Genomic DNA, 22283 nt, shown 5'->3' with positions numbered 1-22283 from the left:
CTGCTACAAAGTCTCCATGGAGCTGTAAAATGTGAGGCGTATCTGGTAATTGGAAGGAGACTGACCGGAGGAAAATGCTGGAATAATTGACTGTCGACGGGGACCGAACTCCATCTAAAACTTGAGTACCTTCTAATTTAATTTATCTGTCTCACCTTTTGTACAACTAGAGGTCTTTCTTCTTTAAGTCGTAGATCTATTAGTTTGTTGTAGTTAGAGACATTTCATTTTTCCACTTCTTAAGGTGTCGTGGTAGACTAGGTACGTGTGAATGAAATTTTGAATCTGTTAGAGTAGACATGTAGGTTGTCTTTGAATGATTTCCCATGCTTAGGAGCTTAATATTTAAAAATCACTGACCACGCGATAAATCTACTTCCCTTGTAATGTTAAAAGTTATTGGACTGAAATTTACGTGTACATTTTGAGTGAATAGGGTCGAACCTAGTGTCTTTCAAGATCACTTGCTGTATTTATGATGAAGTCATCTAATTTTATGATATTCCACGAGGATCAGTGGATGTAATAATCACTTAAATAATAATAATATTGACTAAAGATCGTGGAAAACAGAAGTAAAAGCTCGTGAGCCATAAATTTACAGTAGAGTCCTTATATGTGAGATTGAATGTGCTCTGTTCATGAAGGGTCTGGAATATGACCAATCCTGAGGGATATTTGTTGTATAATTGAACGATTGATGATTTAATGATGATATTTGACTTATTCTTGTGTATTGGGAGCTCAAGACAGATTATAATTATTGGAGTACGTGTTGCAAGTGTATTTCACAGGTAGGGAATAAAAATAATACGATTAAGGCTCACGCTGGCGATAGTTTCAACCTGTAGCCCAAGCGATGGTAGTGCTTATGGATTTTACTAGAATCTTCCATTATAATTTCAAGAGTCAGATGAACTCACATCGATATGTGAAAAGTGTTTCTACCAAGTGATACCCATGACTTCGATCACTAGTCACCATTAATGAAGAATAATTTCAGTACACAGATTATTTCTGCTAGATATTACGTGACCTGACCATTCGTAAAAATCATGAATAAACTTGCCAAGCAGGATTCGATGTAAATAATGTACATAAAATACGTGTTTCCTAGTGTGAATATGTGTGCATATATGTAAATACGTATATTTCTCTTGTATCATGTTGGTCCAATTTAATTTGTTCTGGTCGTGCACTTGCTGCGACGCTGATTACATTCATCGTTGTGTGCTGCCTTAAGAAGTAATTTTCATGCCCTTAAGGGAAAATTTGATCAACTTAAGTCGAGGAAGACTAGAAAAGGATTTATTTTCTTCATTAGCGAGATTTAAAAGGAATGATCATCTCGTTATCTTACGAAGGCACTCTATTTGTAAATAAAATTTATTTAACTAGCTCACACGTGGATAACGTAAATTTCTGACACATTTATAGTTGAACTTTGAAAGATTTTATGATTAATTTGAATGGAAATGCAATAAAAAGATCAGAAGTAGAAGTTCGTTAGCCGCATAATTACTTTGAGTTATGGTGAAAATAAGTCATAATAATTAATTGGAAAATAATTATCCTGGAATGTTAACGACGATCGTTAGGTAAATGATGCAGTGGAAAATTAATGAGAACATGATCGTGTGACAGTGAAGCATAGGTTAATTAAATGATGAGAGATTAATAATAATAATAATAATAATAATAATAATAATAATAATAATAATAATCAGAATAATAATTAATTAATTTTGAGAATTTTGAAATCAATTTTCATTTTCCACTGAAGTTCATGTTGGTGTCATTGACTTATATTAAATACTGTAAATGATAAATTTAGTTGAGTTCATCTTAAAACCACGTGTTGAGACTACTCTGAATTGGTAAAGCCTTGAACACATTTATTGTAAAACCCTCGTTAGCAAGACAGTTGTTTAATTATTTTATGAACCTCTATGTTAATTTTTTAAAATTCTTTCAATCAAATATTTTTATTTGGAAAGGCAAGAGGCCTAATTTTTCTTTGATTTTCATTACAGCACAGTAAGGCTGGAGATTAAGAACATGTGTCACTCAAAACCGAGGAAGAAATAAGGAAGTTCAATGTAAAAAAGAATATCATCAAGAATATTTTCATTTATTATTTGTTTATGTGAATAAATGTCAGAGTGTTGTTTTAACATTTCTTTTTATCCTGCTTGGTCATCAACCCTTAACTTCCCTTAAATGCCTCTAGAAATTGATAGCCAACGATCGAACGGCCCACCTCGGGATCTCTCGCTCGCTGGCTGGGCTTAGCTCGGGAATAATGGGGGTACTGTCAAGTTCCGTGTTGAATTCGTGAGGTGTTGGGGCACCCTAATATCGGGACGAGTATATACGGTGCACAGTACACCGACTTGGAAATTGTAACATTCTTTTAAAATTTTCCTCTCAATTGCATCACTTCTGTTATCTCACACAAATAGTCACATATACTCTCTCGGATACGCTTGAAAACTGAGTATCCACCGTCTGACTTTCACTCATCTATATAAATAAAACTAGCGATTAACCGCGGCTTCGCTCACGTGGATTTCGTAATTTGATCAAAGTAATCGTTCGTCAGCATTGTACTAAGACATTATCTGAAAATTCCTAAAGTATAAAAGCTCACACAAAAATTGAGTTTCATTTACCCCAGAAAATCTTTGTAAACCATGTTTGTGGTATTATACGTACCATTTGGGTCTAAGACGACCATGCGATATTGAACTGTACATAAGAGAAACAGTCTTCTCTCAAGTAGAAAAAATTAATACATGTTTCTTTACTTTGAAATGATATTACAAATACCTATTCCCACATCTGTAACATCTTCAATTTTTGAGATATACATAAGTATCCAAATAAAAATAATTCAACCCGTTTATCAGTCCTTCCCCACCTGATCTAAGTTTATTTTCTGAAAACAAAAGGACATGTTTCATTGTTTTCAAAGGAGATTCAAAATACCAATTTTCTCGCCTGTAACATCTTCAGTTTTTAAGATATAAGTATCGTCATAAAAAACAATTCAACTACTTTTCACTTCCTTTAAGTGCCTTCTCCGAAAACAAAAACGTACAGGTTTCTGTATTTTTAAAAGACCTTCCATGTACCAAGTTCCTTGTCTCTAAAATGTGAAGTTTTTGACATATAATCTAGATATACCGGTACTTATTTTAAAAATTCACCAGCTTTTCCAATTCTTTCCAGACCCGGAACAGGATTTTCCGAAAACCTAGAAATACGTGTTTCATTAATTTTAAAGGAGATTCCAAATACCAGTTTTCATGTCTGTACGTCTGTAACACCTTCAGTTTTTGAGATTATTGTATATCCATACGAATAATTCAACTTCTTCTTATTCACTTCTTTCCACCCATCCCCGCCTTAAGTGGACTTTCCGAAAAAGTACGTGTTTTTTAATTTTTAAAAGAAATTCAAAATACCAAATTTAACGTCTGTAACAGCTTCAGTTTTTAATATATAAGCATCCTCATAAAAATATATTAAACTACTTTTCACTTCTTTTCCCCCCCCCTGTTAAGTGCCTTCTCCGAAAACAAAAACGTACAGTTTCCTGTACTTTTAAAGGACTTTCCAAATACCAAGTTTCTTGTCCATAGCATGTTAAGTTTTTCACATATAATCTAGATATACCGGTACTAATTTTAAAAATTCAACCGCTTTTCCGATTCTTTTCAGCCCTTTAACTGTATTTTCCGAAAACAAAAAATACGTTTTTCTTTATTTTAAAAGGAGGTTCCAAATACCAATTTTCATTCATGTACGTCGGTAGCACCTTCAGTTTTTGAGATGAATGTATACTCGTAAGAATAATTCAACTTCTACTTCTGCACTTCCTTCCACCCCTCTCCCGCCTTAAGCGGACTTTACGAAAACAAAAAGTACGTGTTTCTTTATTTTGAAAGGAAATTGTAAATACCAACTTTCAGGTCTGTAACAGCTTCAGTTTTTAAGATAAAATATCCTCATAAACATATTTAAACTTATTTACTTATTTTCAACCCCACACCCCTACACATATTTTCCGAAAAAAACAAATGCTTGTTTCTTCATTTTTAAAGGAGATTTTAAATAATAATTTTCACGTCTGTAACATTTTCTGATTCTGATATATAAGTATACTCATAAAAGGAATTCAACACTTTTTTCACACACCCCCTCCCCGCCCCAATTTCCTACCCGCTTAGTTCATTCACCCCTCCCCAGAAATGCGTGTTTCTTTATTTTTAAAGGAGATTCCAAATACCAATTTTTGAAGTCTTTAACATCTTTAGCTTTTGAGATATAAGTATCCTCATACAAAGATTTCAAGTAATTTTCCAATTGGATGCCGTTATGCATCACTAGACCAAGCGCCAAAAGTTGGTTGCGAGATAATCGCGTTTAAATTTGGTTCTATGTGTAAATTCGAGCGAACATAATTTTACTAAATATGGTATTACTGGTGTTGTAGGATAATAGATTGTACCTTCTCACCAAATTTCAACATTTTTATACTCGCACTACATAGATTTTCTTGAAGAAATGGCGCTTAGTCTACTGATGCAATTTAAGGTTTTTCTCAAGTGCGAATAATGTATCACTATGCTACACCAAAACCCCTCAACTGTTGAGTATCTACTGAGTAAAACTTCAAAAAATACAACGTGGCGGCAGCCACAGTTAAAAACTGAATCTCCTACTGTCTGAAAAGGCCCGCTACGTGCTTGATCCACCACGAGCCGCGCCACAACTCCGGTACATTATTCAAGTTTTAGATGGAGAAATTCTAGAAGGAAAGCTATTCTCTAAAGTCGTTGCTATAACGACTTACTGATTTGAGGAATTTCAACTTATCTGAGTCAAATACATTTGTAAGACATGAGCCCTTGTAGACTGTACAATTTTTGAATGGATTTTCCTTCACGATGGGCCTATTATGTTCTGAGAGTACAGTATTGACGTGATATTTTTAAGCCTTGTTTTGTTCTGCTTGAGACAGAAAATGTGATTAAAGATGTTTTCTCCCATAAATACACACAAATCACTGGATAGGTAATAATATTGTTGCTCTCAGTTCATTCAATCTCGAAATCAGGATATCCATTAAACCTATCTACGTCATCCACGATGTCTGAATCTGCTTGAAGATTCTGGTAAAATTGTTTGGCATCTGCAGGTATTAGGTGCATCAGCGAACCAAAGTCTCTTAGTTTGGCTTCAGAGATAATAGGTTTCCCTTTTGGCCAAAATGGTATTAATGCCTGGTGAAAGGGAACTCTACTTTCCCGTGGTCGTCTCTGTCTTGACTTATTTAGATTCACCATCAAATTCTAGAGAGTGCTTCTCAGACTCAACCTTCTTAGCAAGCTGCATAAGTAGCATTGTCCTTCTCCTTACTTTTGGGAGTACTTGATACATCGCTTAACTTCGTCACTTGATAAACTACTCAGTGTATCACCACGTAAAAATGTCAGCACTATCGAAAACGCGGGCTCCTTCGCTGTCATCCGCGCGCAATGTGAGGAATGTGGCGCTTGGTCCAATGATGCAAACTGGAACGTCGCATAGTCTACTGATGCAATATACATTTTTACTGATTCCCGCTTTGTCGCTTAGGTTTTCTGTTTATTAACAACTAACGGCCTCTTGTAATGCAGTGGGGAATTTTTTATAAATAGTTCAAGCCTTCCTCTACAAGATGGCGCTAAAATCTCAATTTTCGTCAAATGGCGCTTAGTCTACTGATGCATAACGGCATCCAATTCATTCACCCCCCTTAAGTGGATTTTCCGAAGACAAAAGAACACGTGTTTCTTTACTTTGAGAGAAGATTATAAATACAAATGTTCACGCTTCTAACATCTTCCGTTTTTTGAGGTATAAGTATTATCATAAAAAGGAATTCAACTCATCTTTCACCCTATCCCGTTAAGTTGATTCAGCCCTCCAAAAAATGCGTGTTTCTTCATTATTAAAGGAGTTTAATAATACAAATTTTCATGTGTGAGACCTTACGTTTTTGAGATCTAAGTTTATCCAGTGAACTTTCCAAAAAAACTTGTTTCTTTATTTAAAAAGGAGCTTCCAAATTCCAATTATCGCGACTGTAACACCTTCAGTTTTGAGATTTATGTATCCTCATAAAAAGGAATTAAAGTCTTTTTTACCGCCACCGCTCCAAGTGATGCCCCCCCCCAATGCGTGCTTTTTCTTTTCACAGAGATTCCAAATACTAATTTTCACGTCTGCAACATCTTTAGTTTTTGAGATATAAGTATCCTCATACAAGGTATTCATCTAATTTCATCTAATTTTTCAATTAATTCACTCCCCGTAAGTGGATATTCCAAAGACAAAAGATTGTGTGTTTCTTTATTTTGAAAGAAAATTCCAAATACAAATTTTCATATCTGCAACATCTTCAGTTTTTGAGATATAAGTATCCTCATGAAAAGAATTCAACTCCATTTTCACTCCACCACGGCCCGCTTAAATTGGTTTCCCCCACCCCAAAACTGCGCGTTTATTTCTTTTTAAAGGAGATTAAGATCACCAATACCCACGCCTTTAACCTCCAATTTTCAGATATAAGTTTCTCCGGAAAAAGAACTCAATTTTTTCCTTCCTTCCACACTCTCCACTCAAGTGAATTTTCCGAAAACAAACAATACCTGTTTCTTTAAAAGAGCTTCCAAATACCAATTATCACGACTGTAACCTCTTCAGTTGTTGAGATATATGTATCCTTGTAAAAATAATTTATCTCCGTTTTCACCCCCCCCTCCAAAGTTCATCCCCCCACCCAAATGCGCGTTTCTTAATATTTAAAGGAGATTCTAAGTACCAGTTTTCACGTTTGTAACATCTTTAGATTTTTGGTATATATACTGTACGTACATTATCATACAACAATTAATCAAATTTTTAAAATTCTTTCACCCCCTCCACCCGTCAAGGGTTTTTTCCGAAATCCAAATGATGCGTGTTTCCTTATTTTTAATAGAGAGTCCAGTCTGTAAACTTTTCAGTTTTTGAGATATAGATATCCTCACTTTTTACAAATTCAACCCCCTTTTCACCCCTTTAGCGATAGAATATCCAAAAGTCCTCCCTTCGCGAGCACCTACGTGTTAATATGAATGTATTCCCAAAATTTCATTCCTTTATGTCCAGTAGTTTTGGCTCGGCGATGATGAATCTGTCAGTCAGTCAGTCAGGACAAGTTACTTTATACTAGCAAGCTACCCGTGCTTCGCTACGGTATTATAATGAAATCTATAATTGAACTAGCAAGATACCCGTGCTTCGCTACGGTATTATACTGAAATTTATAATTGAATGAATTGAAATTCGCGATCTGACTCGTTTTCTATTATTTTACGGCACGTTTCCTCCCATTTTTCAATCTTCCTTTCCAGCAATCGATTTCGTACTTCCCGGGCTAGGCTCAGGTATTCCTCCCGGTCAGTTGGGTCCGTAAATCTTTGCCATCTTTTCCTATAATCATTTTTAATGTGGATAAAATCCTTCAGGAGATCCGGCGTGGTGTCATATTGGGTGCCATGGCGGCACTGAACCCGCGGCCGGACTGCATTCTTAGTCATTACCCGTCCAGGAGCCGTTTCTAGCGCGGTCCGTACATTTGACGACGGTCTGGAACATTATTATTATTATTATTATTATTATTATTATTATTATTATTATTATTATTATGTATTGCTGAAATGGTTGATGACAGGGAAAACCGGAGTATCCGGAGAAAAACCTGTCCTGCCTCCCTTTTGTCCAGCACGAATGTCACATGGAGTGACCAGGATTTGAACCACGGAGCCCAACTGTGAGAGGCCGGCGCGCTGCCGCCTGAGCAACGGAGGATCCTTATAAGTACATTAATAACAGTAAAATCAATTGGTCTCACTTCCTTCTACACCCCACCGCCGTTAAGTTTATTTACCGCCAACCCCCCCCCCCCAAAAAAAAATAATTAAAAGAAGGCTTGTTTCTTTATGTTTAAGGGAGATTCCAAACACCAATGTTCACGTCTATTACCTTCAGTTTTGAGATATAAGTATCCCCATAAAAATAATTTACTTTTATCACTTCATTTCACACTACTACCCCTCCCCCCCCCCCCAAGTGAATTTTCCCGCAAAAATACTTGTTTCTTTAATAGTACAGGATCTTCTAAATACCAATTATCACGACTCTAACTTCTTCAGTTCTTTATTTTGGTGTCCTCATGAAAGGAATTCAACTCCTTTACACTCCCGCCCTCCAAGATGGTTTCCCCCCCAAAACGCGTTTTTCTTTGTTTTTAAAGGAGATCCAAATACGAATTTTCACGTCTGTAACAACTTTAGTTTTTATTAGATGTTTGTATTCTCATACGATTAAGTCAATTAATTTTTCAATTCTTTCACCCACCCCCCACTTCATTGTATTTTCTGAGAATACGTGTTTCTTTACTTTTAAAGCAGATTGCAAATATCAAATTTCACGTCTGTATCATCTTCATTTTTGAGATATCAGTAGCCTAATTAAAATAATTCAACACCATTTTCAGTCACTTTTACTCCCCTCCACCCAAGTGGTATTTCCGAAAACTAAGAATACACGTCTCTTTATGTTTAATAGAGATAAAAAATACCATTTTCAACTTCTGTAACATGTTAAGTTTTTTAGATATACTGTAAAAATTCTCATTTTAAAATTTCACCCCTTTTGAGTTCCCCTTATGTGGAGTTTCCAAAAACAAATCACCTATGTTTCTTTACATTTACAGGAGATTCCAAACACCCACTTTTTACGTCTGTAACATTTTACGTTTCCAAGATATTCTGTAGATATAGTCTTTCAAAAAATTCACCCCAATTTGTCACTCCTGTTTAACCGCCATTAATTGGATTTTCCAAAAAATAAAAAATACGTGCTTCTTTATTTTTAAAGGAGATCCCATATACAAATTTTCAGTTCTGTAATATCTTTCGTTTCTGAGATATATGTATCCTTTTTAAAGGCATTCAACCCATTTTCACCATTTACCCCTCCCTCCTATTTGGATTTACAGGAAACAAAAAATACGTGTTCCTTTATTTTTAGAGGAGATTCTAACTACCAATTTTTACATCTGTAAATTTTAAAGTTTTAAGATGTAGACACACTCATTTTAAAAATTCCACCCCCCTTTTCACCCCCCCCCCCAGTATTCGGATTTTCCAAAAACGAAAAAATACGTGTTTCTTTACTTTTAAGGTAGAACCCAAATACCAATTTTTAGGTCTGTAATATCTTCAGGTTCTGAAATATAAGTAGACTCATGAAAGGCATTCGGCCCCTTTTTCAACCTTTTTCACCCTTCCTATTAGGATTTTCCGAAAACAAAATATACGTGTTTCTTTATTTTTAAAGGAGATTCTAAATACCAATTTTCACATCTATAACCTTTAACAGTTTTGAGATATAGATACTCACATTTTAAAATATTACCCCCTTTTCACCCCCTTAATTGGATTTTCCAGAAACAAAAAATACGTGTTTCTTTATTTTTAAAGGAGATCCCAAACATCAATTTTCAGGTCTGTAATATCTTCAGTTTCTGAGATATAAGTAGCCTCATTAAAGGCATTCAACCCTTTTTTCACCCCTTTTCACTCCCCCTATTGCGATTTTCCGAAAACAAAAAAATACGTATTTCTTTATTTTTAATGAAGATTCTAAATACCAATTTTTACATCTGCACACTTTAAAAGTTTGGAGATATAGATTCACTCATTTTAAAAATTCACCCCCTTTTCACCCTCCGATTAATTGGATTTTCCAAAAACAAAAATATATGTGTTTCTTTATTTTTTAAAGAGATCAAAAGTACCAATTTTCAGGTCTGTGATATGTTCAGTTTCTGAGATATAAGTACCGGTATCCTGATTAAACGCATTCAACCCATTTTTCCCCATTTTCACCCTTTTCACCTATCATGTTGGGATTTTCTGAAAACAAAAAAATACGTGTTTCCTTATTTTTAAAGAAGATTCTAAATACCAATTTTTACATCTGTACGCCTTTAAAGTTTTGAGATATAGGTACACTCATTTTAAAATTTCACCCCACCTTTTCACCCCCTTAATGACGGAATATCCAAAAATCCTCTCTTAGCGAGCACCTACATCTTAATATGAATGTATCCAAAAAATTTCATTCCTTTATGTCCAGTAGTTTTGGCTCGGCGATGATGAATCAGTCAGTCAGTCAGTCAGTCAGTCAGTCAGTCAGTCAGTCAGTCAGTCAGTCAGTCAGTCAGGACAAGTTATTTTATATATATAGATGGTTAACGTTTTATACATAATCCGCCAAAATTCACGATCTGACACGTTTTCTGAGAGAATCCGCCAATATTCGTGATCTGACTCGTTTTCGGAGAATTTACGCCAAAGTTCCTCCCATTTTCAATCCTTCCTTCCAGCAATCGATTTCGTACTGCCACTCCTTTTCCTGTGTTTTTTCTGTGTTATTACTATTTTTATTTATATTATTATCATTGTTTGTATTATTATGATTATTATTATTATTTCTCTATTATTATTAATATTACTCTTATTATAACTATTATTATTTGATTCAGTTCTAAAATCTGATATCGCTATGCATTGATTATTTATCGTTTGCTTCAATGTATTTAATTTAATGTGTATATATGCTTGTTTTTAAGGGGCCTAACAGCGAAGGTCATCGGCCCTATGTGCACATATATATATGTGTGTGTTTATATTAGCATTATAATAATGTAGAGTGGGAGTTGCTGCCTAATATCGGATATGGATATATTTTGTGAAATAACTTTAAGACATTATAACACATGGTGCAATACTGTTACAGTAATTGTCGAATCATCGCTCTGCCATTGTATGCATTTAGAAGTATGAGATAATTTAGGGAGTTCCTACTTTGCCTCAGGGTATTTCAACACAATTTGTAATACTTTGGAGCTGGGTGGGAGTGATATCATGGGCTGTTTTAGAGATGACGTGGGTGTTATACCATGTGACAACTAGTGTCCATTTATACAGAAGGATCCTATAGCGGTGAATCATTTGGATGGAGAGGATTGCCATGGAGTGTTGTGGAGTTGGATGGTGAATAGTGAGATAATCAGTCATATGGAGAGTGAAGCAACAGTTGACACAGTGCCTTGCCATCAGGAGTACGACTAAGATGACAGTGACATGGATACGTAATCGTCAGTGACCAAATGCATTAAATGTTCGGAGTGTGTATCGTGTATCTGTTCGGTCGATTTCTTGTGTCAGTTCGGTGACAGCCGAATACCGTGTCGTCGTAATGCCGACTAACAGTTATCAGTGAATTCATTGCAGAATTGATTGTGAAGTGTGGTTATATTATCAAGCCATGCTATAACTCGTTTGTGAAACTAAAATTATACTTCACCAAATTAGGTATGAGATACCTACACCTGATATCAACGCAAAGGAAAACGTCGTAATAACACTCAAAGTGTTCAAGGTACTGTTAAGTGAAACAATGAGGGATACCTTTCTTGTACAATTTTTAAATGTCCAGTTAAGAGGATTTCAAATTTAATGCCTAGAGTTTCTTTCAGTTGTAATTTCAAAGTTTTCTATTATCTTTTTAATTACTGCAGCAATTCTTACCATTCAAATTCTAAATTTAAAGAATATATTTTGTTTAGTATCAAATACAATTGATTGTTTTATCTCATTGGTAAATCAGACAACCCCGAATTTTAGTTGGGAAACGAAACGACCATGTACTTTTTCCAGAACCTATATGTAATGCTGAGAAAGTAAGCTTATTACCCTACACCCTAGAGATGTTCGAAATACTCATTCTATTATCGTTACATTTATTTATAGCTGGCGCCCATCAACAATTTTATATGTAAGTAATCAGGTAAGTACTAAGTGAGACTACTTAGTCCGACGATTGAGTATTTTATTTTAAAAATATTTTAATTCTGTTTGATTATAAATTAGTGAGCAGGCACAATGCCATGTTCATTAGTATGAAGTACATGTTGATATATGGTTTGATGTGCAATGAAAAGTCTCTTTTCTTGTATTATTTATTCTGTAAATTTTCTTTCCGCCGCTAATCATTTCGACAAATTTCCATTTAAATTTTACCTTACATCCCGGAAGAATGAATTAGGTTTATGAGACCGTACTTGAGTATGTGTTTTGGATACCGAGAAACCATTATGTTTGTTGATTTTGGTACTGCGCTTAATCGTCCAGTATTAGTATGTACGTATTGGCTTGCCCGCAGCTAACATAAGAAATAATGGGCACGCACATGTCTATAAGATCCCATCTTTCCGAAAGGAACGGTTAATTACTACAGTCCTTCAATACTTGCTTACCGTCAGTACTACATTTAGATACTAATCAAAAGAATGCTATAGATCAACTTTCTTTTAGGTCGAGGAGTGATCCCATAAAGCAACGATCACTACGATTACTTTGAATAATATCCAACCCAAGAATTGTCATACTACGGTATTTTTTTTTACATTTCTTTAAGAAGAATTCGGTTATTTATAACACTGAGTGGCCGAAGGTCACGGGAAGACACTCGATATGCTGTTAATAACGAGTTGCTCCTCCGCGAGCCCTCAAAAATGCAGCAAGACGGTGAGGCATCGACATAACAAGGTGTTGGAATCATTCTGGAGGAATCTGGATCCACACACCTTGCATTGCTACCCACAAGTTTTCTTGTGTCGTTTGTGTGAGGTTCATGGAGCGTTTACCAGCATCGATAGCATCCCATAAATGCTCCAGTGGATTAGGATCGGGAGATCTGGAGGGACAATCCATGTTCGTAACTTCACTGGAGTGCCCCTTGGACCACCTTCATGCCACTACACAGCGTGATATGGCGCGTTGTCCTGTTGAAACATGGCGTCTCTATCAGGGTACTCTGGGGCCAGAAATGGATGCAGATTGTCTGAAAGAATGTTGTCATACCGTGCAGCTGTCAGCGCTCCCTGCAGCCGGACAATGGGGCTTAATTGTGACAAAGAGTACGCCGCCCAGACCAGAACAGAGCCACCTCCCGCCTGGACAAAACCTTGTTGACACCCGATATCTATGGATTCATGGGGCGTACGCCACACATTCACGGCCCATCAGCTCGATAGAACTGGAACCGTGATTCATTCGACCAGACCACAGGCCACCACTCTTCCATGTGCCATTGTCCATGCACGTCACTGGGCTTTGTGTCGAGGTGTCAGCAAAGAGACACGAGTTTGTCGTCAGCTGGTGAAGCCTATGTGGTGCATTTGCCTCCTTACAGTCCTGGTAGAAATGGGTTCCTGATTGCCAACATTCAACTGGGCGGTAGCACGTCGAGCGCCAGGTACGGTTCTGCGGAAGCGGCGTTATGTCTGTTCCTTAAACACCTGTGTTCTTCCCGTGCGGTGGATTACGCGGGTGGTGGCATTCTCTCTGCGATATTGAAGATCCACCCTCGACACTGTTGGCCTCGGAAACCCGAATACGCATGTTATCTCCACAATACTATGACCCATGCGCCGTACGCCGATGATCATCTCACGTTCAAAGTGGGTTAAATTTCAACGTGTTGCCACCTTCACGGCACTGGTGTCTGTGACAGACTGCTCAGCTACGCCGCAGCTAGCCGCAACGCTCAGGAGTCATACACGCTACATTTCCTAATGAGGACCCCTTCCCTTAACTTTTGGCCACTCAAGGTATAATTCAAGTGTTATTTTGCATTATTGCTTTTTCTTCTTAATCTGTTTACCCTCCAGGGTTGGTTTTTCCCTCGGACTCGGCGAGGGATCTCACCTCCACAGCCTCAAGGGCAGTGTCCTGGAGCGTGAGACTTTGGGTTGGGGGATACAACTTGGGGGAATAACCAGTACCTCGCCCAGGCGGGCTCAACTGCTATGCTGAGCTGAAGCCTTGTCGGAGAATGGGAAGAGTGGAGGGGATAGACAAGGAAGAGGGAAGGAAGTGGCCGTAGCCTTAAGTTAGGTACCATCCCGGCATTTGCCTGGAGGAGAAGTGGGAACCACAGAAAACCACTTCGAGGATGTCAGAGGAGGAAATCAAACCCCCCTCTACTCAGTTCACCTCCCGAGACTGAGTGGACCCTGTTCTGGACCTCGTAAAACTTTTCAAATTTCGTGGCCCAGCCGGGAATCCAACCCGGGCCTCCGGTGGTGGCAGATAATCACAGTAACTACAACACCACAGAGGCGGGAGCTTGAATGCTACTTCTCACTATTTCCAGAAGAGAAGCGTATACTGTTAAGGGTCATCTACAACTTATCCGAGAGTCACAACATTGACCTTTCAACTCGCTACTCCGCCTACTCCCTAACTGGCCGAGTTGTAAAATGTCATTATGCCTATTTTTTCTTTTATCTCTACAGTCATCACTTATTTGTTCATTAGAAGGAAGAACTGATAAGATCTTAACACTTTCCTTACTTCATGGGACATACAATTCCAAAACGGCGATTCTGAAAAGCCAAACATAATGCTACAGTAGTTGCATGATTTTCTTGTTCGGGTAAGTCTTTCGAATTTCTCTTCTGTTTACTCGTAGTCCCCTTGATAGCGGTTCCTATTTCAAGTGCTCCGTAGGCTAGTGGGATGGGTATAATATACTTACCCATACCATCCTGCCCTTATTCAATACTGAGGTCACATTTTATATGGCTCCTCTTGCTGTCTTTCTGTGTATGTTATAGAATATTTTGTATAAAATTTGTGGGCGTCGAGCAGGGCATATATTTTACGCCATAAATCAGTGGTTTCTTTCTAATATATCCACGGAATTCACACCTGCTCCAAACCTTTCAAAGTATTTATGTCACAGTTGCATATTATGAAATGTCACAGCTTGATTTTCAACGAGCCATGAAATATCAGTAACCTTCGTATAGCAAACAGATTATTATTTCATCCTTGCAAGTTTTAGCCTTTTAAGTTACGAAACCTCGGGGCACGAAGGAAAATACATACTAAGACATTCATAATAGCTCCGTATCACTCCGGATATAGTTCCTATATCAACCCTCGTATTCGGCAAATTTCTAAGCTAAGCTTGCTTTATTCCTGACGCATTCAGCAAACCTAATAATCAGAAATCTCTCCGAAATCAGTATCGGTAATATCTCTTCTTCAGTTGTAGTTTCCTCGAATATATCTGAAATACACATTTGTGTTTTGCACAATTTCTTCATGATATATTGAGCAGAGAAAATAATTTGCAGCTGTCTACAGTATTGTTTCACAATTTTTCATACCATCATTCATCCAGGGAAGGTCCGCCTCCGTAGCTTAACGGTTAGTGTTATTAACTGCGGTCCTTGGGACCCGGGTTCGATTCCCAATACTACCGTAAATTTAATAATCGCAGGAGGGCTGGTATGTGCTTGAAATGGTACCTGCAACTGACCTCCACTGGGACTGTGCCTGAAAAGAGTTGCACCACCTCGGTACGAGGACACGGGTTTACTACTACTGTATTACTACTTCAACCATGAGGAACATAGAAGTATATGGTTTTGCTAGCGTGCTACTTGACGTGAAACAAAAGCGCATTATAAGTTACAGAAAATTCTCGATGAACCATTTTAACGGAACATCAAACTGAGAAATGTAGGCTGTTTATTTCCAGCTCATTTTGTTGTCTAAGTACTGAGAGGAAGAATATCACAAAGCACATCTTTTTATATTTATTGAAATCAAATACATGGATATTCCAATAAGTGCATCCATGCTGAAGAATTCCAATTATAAAATGTGTGCAGTGCAAAAAAATGATTGTGAGGATATCCGATATGCTTAATTGAGTGACATCACTATTCCTTTCCAATTCTCTCTAAGGAGAGGAACCAAAATGCTCTCTTGTGTGGAAAATAAACCTTTTCATTTTCTGTCTACGTAGAGTATTGTATAAAGCTAGTTAATTGTATAAAACGAATTAAGTTACCAACGTCAGCTACAATACAGTAAAGAGATACCTCAATGTTTTTCTGTCACATTTGAATTAAAATAACAGCCTGTTTCGCACTCATCGTAACAGTCAGCGAGCAAAATTTATATAGATCCTCACGCCAGTGGACATCAAAGCGTTCAGGATTCAGAATTAACATCCTAATTTTTTCCTAGGGAATGTGAGTCAATAGGTTGTAAAACTTTTCTTAAATCATATATATATATTTCAAGCTGTGTTGTTATTATCGTGCCTACAATTAGCCTGAGATCAGTACTTTGTTCGATTCGGGATGTTGGTTTGTGTTCGCTTGCCGTTGGGGGGCAAGCCCTAAGTATATGGCCAAATTTTCCGACCTCCTTCCCCAAGGCTGACCCATGTCATGAAACGTAGGATGTATCGTCGAGTCGTGATATATTGGCTCTAGAGGAAAAAGCAATCTCCCAACGTGTATGAACACGATCGGACACTTTAGAATAGAATTAATGTTATATTACTAAACTAGCAAGATACCCGTGCTTCGCTAAGGTATTATACTGAAATTTATAATTGAATGGATATCGATTTATATATAATCCGTCAAAATTCGAGATCTGACTCGTTTTCTGAGAGATTACGGCAAGTTCCCTCCCATTTTTCAATATTTCTTTCCAGCAATCGATTTCGTAATTCCCGGGCTAGGACCATGTATTCCACCCGGTCAGTTCGGTCCCTAAATGTTTGCCATCCTTTCCTATAAGCATTTTTTATGTATCAAATTCTTGAGGAGATTCGGCGTGGTGTCTTCTTGGGTGCCTTGGCAGTACTGAACCCGCTGCCGAACTGCATTTGTAGTCATTACCCGTCCAGACCCGTTTCCAGCGCGGTCCGCACATTTGACGACGGTCCAGAATATTATTATTATTATTATTATTATTATTATTATTATTATTATTATTATTATTATTATTATTATAGATGTTCTTGACCCCACAGCAAGATGCGAGGCCGCTAATTGGCGGTAAATTCCATCTGCTGCCATTGTCATTTTTGACATTGTGACCAGCACCATTGTCGCGCGTAAGCAAGTACGCGGAATTTCTGGCGATACGAATGACATACTTCCGTGCATTATTGACCTTATTATAGAGGTGAACAATTGGACAGTCAATCTCATTCCTATCGTTTATTTCAAATGTTTTTAATTTTTATTTATATGCCAGGAGAATCTACTGCAATCAAAGAACGTTCTCCGAAGGAAAAGATGGCTCTTGAAAACGAACCCAGGAAAGATTAAAAATGATCGGTTTATGCTCAGAATAAGTACATCGAAAATCCACAGCCTGCTTCCAGTCATTCGACAGGGTCAGGAATGGAATGAATAAACAGTAAAATCAATTGGTCTAACCTCCTTTTACACCCCACCGTCGTTAGTTTCATCCCAACCCCCCCCCCCCCCCGCAAAAAAGAAAAGAAGGCGTGTTTCTTTATGTTTAAAAGAGAATCCAAACTCCAATGTTAACGTCTATAACCTTCAGTTTTGAGATATAAGTATCCCCATAAAAATAATTCAATTTTTTCACACTTTCACACTCCCCCCCAACCCCCCAGAGTGAATTTTAATGCAAAAAACTCGTTTCTTTAATAGTAAAGTATCTTCTAAATAAAAATTATCACGACTCTAACTTCTTCAGTTTTTGATTTATGTGTCCTCACGAAAGGAATTCAACTCCTTTTCACTCCCGCCTCCCAAGATTATTCCCCCCAAAAACGCGTTTTTCTTTGATTTTAAAGGAGATCCAAATACAAATTTTCACGCCTGTAAGAAATATAGTTTTTATTAGATGTAAGTATTCTCATACAATTAAGTCTATTATTTTTTCAATAATTTCACCCCCCCCCCTCATTGGATTTTCGGAGATTACGCGTTTCTTTACTTTTTAAAGCAGATTCAAAATATCAAATTTCACGTCTGTAACATCTTCTTTTTTGAGATATCAGTAGCCTAATTAAAAGAAATCAACACTATCTTCAGTCAATTTTACCCCCCCTCCACCCAAGTGGTATTTCCGAAAACTAAAAATACACGATTCTTTATTTTTAATAAGATAAAAAATACAATTTTTCACTTCTGTAACACGTTAACATTTTTGAGATATACTGTAAAAATTCTCATTTTAAAATTTCACCAATTTTGGTTCCCCTTTAAGTGGAGTTTCCAAATACAAATCACCTATGTTTCTTTACATTTACAGGAGATTCCAAATACACAATTTTTCCGTCTGCAACATTTTACGTTTCTCAGATATTCTGTAGATATAGTCTTTAAAAAAATTCACCCCAATTTGTCACTCCTGTTCAACCGCCATAAATTGGATTTTCCAAAAGCAAAAAAAAAAATCCGTGTTTCTTTGTTTTTAAAGAAGATATACAAATTTTCGGTTCTATAATATCTTCAGTTTCTGAGATATATGTATCCTCATTAAAGGCATTCAACCTATTATTCACCCTTTTAAACCCATACTACTGGGATTTACAGAAAACAAAAAAATACGTTTTCCTTCATTTTTAAGGGAAGTTCTAAATACCAATTTTTACATCTGTAAACTTTTAAAGTTTTAAGATGTAGACACACTTATTTTTTAAATTCAGCCCCCCCCTTTTCACACCCATTATTAGGATTTTCCAAAAACGCAAAAATACCTACTTCTTTAGTTTTAAAGTAGATCCCAAATACCAATTTTCAGGTCTGTAATATCTCCAGGTTCTGAAATATAAGTAGCCTCATTAAAGGCAATGAACCTTTTTTCACCCTTTTCTACCCTTCCTATTGGGATTTTCCGAAAAACAAAAAATACATGTTTCTTTATTTTTAATGGAGAGTCTAAATACCAATTTTTACATCTATAAACTTTAAAAGTTTTGAGATATAGATACAATCATTTTAAAAATTCGCCCCCTTTTCACCCCCCATTAATTGGATTTTCCGAAACTAAAAATATACGTGTTTCTTTATTTTTAAAGGAGATCCCAAACACAAGTTTTCAGGTCTGTAATATCTTCAGGTTCTGAAATATAAGTAGCTACATTAAAGGCATTCAACCCGTTTTCCACCCTTTTCTACCCTTCCTATAGGGATTTTCCGAAAACAAAAAAATATGTGTTTCTTTATTTTTAAAGGAGATTCTAAATACCAATTTTTATATCTATAAGCTTTAAAAGTTTTGAGATATAGATACACTCATTTTAAAATTTCACCCCCTTTTCAGCCCCACCATGAATTGTATTTTCCAAAAGCAAAAAATACGTGTTTCTTTATTTTTAAAGGAGATCCCAAACACCAATTTTCAGGTCTGTAATATCTTCAGTTTCTGAGATATAAGTATTCTCTTTAGAGACATTCAACCCCTTTTTCACCTATTTTCACCCCTCCTATTGGGATTTTTCGAAAACAAAGAAATACGTGCTTCTTTATTTTTAATGAACATTCTAAATACCAACTTTCACATCTGTAAAATTTAAAAGTTTTGAGATATAGATGCACTCATTTCAAAAATTCACCCCCTTTTTCACCCTCCCATTAATTGGATTTTCCAAAAACAAAAAATTACGTGCTTCTTAATTTTTGAAAGCGAACAAAAGTTCCAATTTTCATGTCTGTAATGTCTGCGGCTTCTGAGATATAAGTACCGGTATCCTGATTAAAAGGCATTCAACCACTTTTTCTCCCTCTTTCACCCATCCTATTGGGATTTTCTGAAAATAAAAAATACGGGTTTCCTTATTTTTAAAGAAGATTCTAAATACCAATTTTCACATCTGTAAACTTTTAAAGTTTTGAGATATAGATACACTCATTTTAAAATTTCACACCCCCTTATCACCCCCTTAGCGACGGAAAATCCAAAAATCCTCTCTTAGCGAGCACCTACATCTTAATATGAATATATCCTCAAAATTTCATTCATTTATGTTCAGTAGTTTTGGCTCGGCGATGATGAATCAGTCAGTCAGTCAGTCAGTCAGTCAGTCAGTCAGGACAAGTTACTTTATATATATAGATAAGGTACTTTCGTTTTAATAAAACGTAGCTGGAAATTTAAATGTGGCAAGCACTTAGAGAAAAAACTGTTCCATTGTTATTGGGAGGCTTCTCCCCAGCCATGTAATCCAGACGTCTCTCTGGAGAGATTAAATTCTCATTTTTATAAAATAAAATTTAAACTGAACTGAAGACAATATCTCAGATTGAATCAACCACCAAGAGATAGGGCATTCTTCGAATTACGGAAGTCACAGAGATGACGTAAAATCCGAACTAATATCAATCACATAACCTGATGAACTACATATATTCATAATGAAAAGCATTAAGGGAAAAAGGTCTTCCTATCATTACTCATATATACAACACCTGTCCCAAATGTGGCCTCTTTCGAACAATGAGGAAAAATACCATTATGAAACCTGTTCCCAAAACATCTTCACCTGTACTTATTTCATCATGTCAAAGTATTTGTATTGTACCCTTAAGGGACCTTCCTTCTCGGCAATCCAGGCAGGGAATAAATCATTTCTAAATTACTTGCAATTTATTAAAATATAAATTACTAAATTGCATCATTATGGAAGAATACAATTTACTGACGCCTTTGTGTAATGGGTCAAATAATTATATTTCGATCGTTATACACCGACGACAAACATACGTACCGCTTCAGTCTACCTGCATAAAACATTGTTACACACGTTTGCAGCAAAGAGAATTTCACGCAGTGACTTAATTTTTCATGACACAAACTTCCTGGTAGTAAAATTGATAATCCTAGTCGCCAATATTGTCTTAAATGGAAATCCGGAAAATAAATTGCGTGTACATTAGTTTACATTTATTTATAAGATTTCCAGGAAACCTGTTTCCAGGTTGATGATCTAGTTAAGAAAACTTTATTACGTGGTTTGTCGAAACGTTCATTAATTAAATAGTTGTAGTAGTTATGATGTAGCTACAAAAGTAACGCTGGCATAAAACCAATAACCATATCATTACAACACTGTCGTTGGCCAGAACACAGTATACAATACAATGCATCATAATGGAATATCCTTGACAGTGTGGAATACAACACTATCAAACGGTTAGTAGAATGTCTAGGTCCTTGGGACCAGTAAGCTAATGTTTGATAATTAAAGACCGCAACGGAAGAATCATACCTAGTACTGCATTGAACATATGTAAATTTCCATCCCTGTTGTAGAATGAAGCGCAGTCTAACGTGAGGTGATGTACACTATAACTATCAGTCTAATCAACGACGTTCTTTGATTGAGTCTCATTTCCGAAGAATAAGTAAATGAACTCACGTACTTCACTACTACACAACACGACTCGTTTGATGGAGAAGAACGTTTAAATAGAAATCTAGTTCATGACAGTCAGGATAAACACAAGAGAAACTAAAATATAATTTGCAACTGTACAATGTGATTTGCTTGCGAAAGAAAGTGGAATAGTGATCAATCCTACCCACGACATGGCATGACGTGCTAAATGAAGAATGCAGCATAACGATTAATACGAACAATGGGGTAACATGACTTTCTTGCTAAAGAAAACAATATAGTGATCAATTAGATCCATGACGTGACATAACTTGCTTAATAAAGGTGTACCTGGAGGTACACCTCAACCAGCTGCATTTAAATTAAGCACCTTGAAAAACGCTGTCTATCATACAAAACTTGAAACACATAGTGCAAGAAGTGGGGACGTTGATCAACACATGTCACTACTAAAGTGATAGAGTAATGTGTTATTTTAAGGTTTCCAAAACTGACTGGATATCTTTTGTATTTTTAACAACAATTTCAAGAAGTTTCAACTTATCTCCATAGATTTCTCTATTAAAGAACTGATGTCATGCACTCTGGTGCTAAGTGGAATAACTAGAAATTTAAAGAAATTTTGTTTATATGTTTTATGAACTGAATTGATTTTCCTTATTTTTGATACTTCAAGGTTTACAACACTTCTTACTCACCCCGCCAGCTTGGGAGTCTGGCCAATCAAAACTTCTGTGTATTTAATTTTCAGCTAATCATAGGCTTCTTGTAACTTTTTGTCTGTCCAATAAAAATGAGAGCGTGTGTCCGGATTTAGTCCAGAGTCTTCTCGAACCTTCCTCTCGGGTATAAAATCTGACGCCATTTCGAGCTAACTTGTCTTATTGATCGACGTATTACTGAGTGTGTGTGTGTGTGTGAAGAGA

Source organism: Anabrus simplex, chromosome 2 (genome assembly GCF_040414725.1).
Source record: "Anabrus simplex isolate iqAnaSimp1 chromosome 2, ASM4041472v1, whole genome shotgun sequence".
Classification (NCBI taxonomy): domain Eukaryota; kingdom Metazoa; phylum Arthropoda; class Insecta; order Orthoptera; family Tettigoniidae; genus Anabrus; species Anabrus simplex.
The sequence above is the reverse complement of the archived record's forward strand: the minus strand, read 5'-3'. Positions refer to the sequence as shown.